Below are 4493 nucleotides of genomic sequence, written 5' to 3'. Positions count from 1 at the left end.
GGTACTTAAATGGATTTAAAAGATGACTAGGAGGCCCAATGGACAGAACTCAGTGACTAATTGAGTATAGTAATAAGTGAAAGACAGGAATCAGGGATGATTTCTAGGATTTTGTTTGGAGTGAAGACACTCCTAGTGGTCCTAGGCCTCTGGCAGGACTGAGTCGAGATCCAGCAGAGTAGCTGCTTGGAGCATTTTGGGGTGTGAGTAAACATAGTTAACACTCTTGCCCCTTTCAGGAAAAGCCCAATTCACTTCTGTAGGCACTTCTGTTAGAAAGACTACAAAAAGGGCCATTCAACTTTATTTTAAATATCACACAAAAATAGTATCTTCTTTCAACTGAATGCTCCACCCTAGTGTCTCATGGTACCAGCTCTCCAGCAGCACACTAATTTCAGAGCTTACAGCCTACTTTGCCTGGGGTTACTTTGCCAGAGCTTCTGCCTACTTTGGTCAGAATTGGCTTAGAACTGGGTGAGGCTTTGCCTGCCTGAGAGAGGAGGGACTTGAGCCAGGAGGGACCAGGGAAGGTTAGGTCTGGCAGATGGTAACAATAAAGGCCAGTGTTAATGGGGCACTCACCATGAGTCACACCTCTTCTCAGCCCTTCACAGAGGTCAGCTCACTTAATCCTCACACAAATGTATGAGCTAATTACTGTCTCCATTTTGCAAATGAGAAAACTGATTTTTCTAGAGGTTAAGAGAAAGGATTGAGTCAGAGACCCAAGTGTGAAGCTTTACCACTGACTAGTAAACTAAGCTCTTTCAGCCTCAGTTTTCTCATCTTTTAAAAATGTAATAATAGCTACTTTGCTACATTTTTGTGAGAATTAAATGAGATAGCACATGAGAAGTGCCTATCAGGGTTTCTGGAACAGAATACATGCACAATAAATGGTCTATTATTTTTCCCATTCATACTTGACTGTCAACCACAAGCTCTCTTGGGCTCACTGCCCCTCACTTAATTTTCAGTACTTCCTATGATAGGCTGAATAAAGGCTCCCCAAATATGCCCATGTGGTAATCCTTGGACCTGTGAATGTGTTATCTTACATGGTAAAAGGGACTTTGCAGATGTGATTAAACACATTTTGAGATGAGATTATCCTGTATTATCCAGGTGAGCCCTGTCACAAGGGTCTTCATGAGAGGGAGGAGGATTGAAGTCAGAAAAAGATATGATAACAGAAGCAGGGTTTAGCATGATCTGTTCTGAAGATGGAGGAAAGAGCCACAAGCCAAGGAATGCAGGCAGCTCTAGAAACTGGAAAAGACAGGAACACAGCCCTGCTGACACCTTGAATTTTAACTCCGTAAGACCCATTTCAGGCTTCTGACGTCCAGAGCTAATAAAATTTTTAAGTGTGTGTTGTTTTAAGCTATCAAGCGTGTAGTGTTTGTTACAGCAGCAATAAGAAACTAATACACTCCCTAACTGAAAAAGAAGAGTGTGGACACCAAGCTGCACACCTCCATTGACCTCAGTGTCAAAGCCAGACCAGCTCCAGGGTACTCACCTGGTGGGCTGCCCTCAGCCCCTTAGCTCAGACAGCCTTAGGGCTGGTGAAACTAAACCCTGTGTAGCTGGGATTTTTGTGTGGTGCTTTTTTTCTATTCTTCTTTTAATTTAAAGAATAGATTTTGAGGAGAGAAAAAACATGGGGCGGAGAAGTATGGAATAGAAAACGAATACAAATGCAAGCTGTTTTGCTAGTTGCTTTTTAACCACAACAAACTTGTACCGACAGTACCAGTACAAAAGATCGCAGTACAGGTTCAAAGGTCAAGGTGTTCTCTTAGCAAGGCTGAAAGATTCAGTCTCTGGTCTTTGGAATTTAGGCTGCAGTCCCTATTTGTGGGTAGATCCCTGGTTGCCCGGCACAATCCACGTTTTCAGTCGGATTTGAACTGAAGAATGGCCCCTTGGCCCAGTGGTAGAAGTGGATGCGGTGTTGGGTATCCTGTGTCACGTGAATACCGAAGTTCCTCCCCCTCCACGCAGCGCCAGGTGGGGGTGCACTTCTTAGCAGACTCCTTGCGGTTTGGGGCCGCAGTGCCCTCCTCTAGGTCGTATTTCTCCAGCCCCCAGTACCGCACTCCACTGAGTCCTGCGGCATCTCCTCGGCACCTCTGCATTTTTCATCACGGCCTTCCGGTCGCAGGTGGTTCCTATAGGGCCGAGTCTGACCGACAGCTGCGGTCTCCTACGGGAGACCTAGCGGGCACATCTAAGCCTGAACCGAACTCTCCTGGCTTGACTGGCGCTAGCCTCTGCCTATGCCTGGACTTTGGTGTGGGAATGGGTAAATTCGGGCAGTGAGGGTCCATCCCATAGCACTGTGAAAAATTTGTGCAAACCCGGCTACCTCTTCCTGGTCTGGTAGCCCGCACAAGCAAGAAGGGCAGGAGTTGAGGATTCCTGGAAGAAATAAACCAGGCACCCCAGCATGCAGGAAACATTTGTGCTGTTCTAGGAAGGGAGCATACCTCAGAGGACGCTACAAGAGGAGGAGTAACTGCCCAGCCCAGGAGTCTGGCTTAGACTAGCCCCTCACCCTAGAAGCCAGGCAAAGTCCCTCCACCTCCTACAGGACGCCATCCTGGCCCCCCATACTCAGAGCTCTCCTGGACTAGGGAGGAACACATGTGGTCCCTTCAACCAGACCCCTTCCCTCAACCCCAATCATTTTCATTTGTTCCTTCACCACAGACCTTTAAAGCAGGCAGGGCTGGGATTCTCATTTTACTGATGGAGAAGCATATTCAAATGGAACAAATGGCCAATGTGCAGTGGTTCAGATGCTTAGTCCAGGGCCCTTTCCATTATATTTCAAACCCTCCTTTTTATATGCAAATGAGGCCAAGTGTGTCGGTGACACTTTCCTACAAAATGAAACAATGCCGTAATAACAAGGTCTTGGGGAATTAATGGTACTAAATGGGTAATTTGGGTTTAATGTTAAATCCTGGAGTGGGTGACCCAGGGCCAGAAAGAGTGGCTTTCTGCGTGTCACCTCTGCCATCTGGTGACCAAATGACAATATAACTAAAACAACTGTGTATTGATACTGTCATCATAGAAAAGTCACGCATGACCCAGAAGCTGAGTGAATGATTTGAGTGTGAGCTCTGACTTTTAGGGCCTGAGATGATAAAAATAAAATGTTAAGTCTACAAATAAAGGTCAGAGATTTTCCACAATTATTTCTGCTCAGGGTGAGGAACCTCATAGTTTACAATGGAAGAACCCCTTCATCCATTTAGTCAACGAGCATTTATTAAACATTATCTTAAGTCAGTTCCCAAGGAAACAGATTCTAGGCAGAGATTTGCATAATGGAGAGTTACTGGGGAGTACTCTTGAGAACAACTTTTGTAAGGACTTGAGGGAAACAGAACTGGTCAGAAAGGGTTGAAAGGGGATGAATTTGCTACAGAGGCCTTAGCCAATCCTACTGGGAGCTCTGGCGTTGGCTTGGCAAGGGACAGAGCCTCTGTCCTGCATGAACCAGTTATTGGATCAGGTAATGAGCTGTCACAGCTGAGACTAGCCGCATCTGAGGGAATGAATGCCTTGGTCCTAAAGTGGAGATCTGGGCAGCACGTCGCAGCATCCACTACAGACCCCCCTACTATGTTGTGTGCACTGTGCCATGGTCTAGTGGTATGATATTGAACCAAGACAACATCTCTGCCTTCAGAGGTACCCACAGGTGCATAGTTAAAGAATAAACAAACAAATGTTTTTTAAAAAGCCTCAGGAAATAGAAAATTATCTTGTAGCTAGAAAATGTATCCCATAAACTTAACAAAGAAAAATCCTTGCCTTTTATTGATGGCAATAAAAAGTTTGAAAATATTTAGGGTGTAAAGTGAATTCACTCTCTGCTGATATAAAAGTTGAAGAAGAAAAAAAAGTCATCCAGGAACAGTTCTAGAGAAACTTGCCTAGTAAATGTAACTGAAGCAGCTGGAGATTACTTTGGCGTTTGTCTGTAATAGACTGTGGATCCCTTCATCTCGACCCAAGAATAGGTGATGGGGCTTTATTTCTATCCTGGGGCCTTCAAGTGGTCTTAGCTATTGGAAAAGAGGGCTGCCTTTGCAAGCAGGGATGTGCTGGCTGCTGATACTGATTCTGCTCTGTCCACTTGGTGCCCCTGACCCAATCCCATTGTCCCAGCCATCCTCTCCCCTACGTCCCCTTTGTCCCTCCCCTTCTCCCACCTGAGGAATCTTTATTTCATCTCAGAGAAAAGTACTTGGACTTGCCTGTTATCCCAGCCTGTTACTTATAGCATGACAATGAACTCTATACCTTGCGCTCTTTAGGGCTTAAAAATTTGAAATGCACAAAACTGTTTCTCTGCCATGGGTTTCAGAAAAATCATGTGGGACTTAAAAAGCCAAAAATTGCCTTCCTTCTCCTCTGGTTGAGCTGTGGTGTCCATTCCCTGAAGCAGGAGGGGTGGAATTGTCCTAGAG

At 45.4% G+C, this 4493-nt stretch overlaps 1 pseudogene; it reads right to left on the bottom strand.

Annotated features, from left to right (window-relative positions):
- Positions 1-1901: 1901 nt before the first annotated feature.
- LOC118905768 lies at positions 1902-4027 on the bottom strand (annotated as a pseudogene).
- Between the last annotated feature and the right edge of the window lie 466 nt (positions 4028-4493).

Source organism: Balaenoptera musculus, chromosome 13 (assembly GCF_009873245.2).
Source record: "Balaenoptera musculus isolate JJ_BM4_2016_0621 chromosome 13, mBalMus1.pri.v3, whole genome shotgun sequence".
NCBI lineage: Eukaryota > Metazoa > Chordata > Mammalia > Artiodactyla > Balaenopteridae > Balaenoptera > Balaenoptera musculus.
This window is presented reverse-complemented; position numbering and strand designations above follow the sequence as displayed.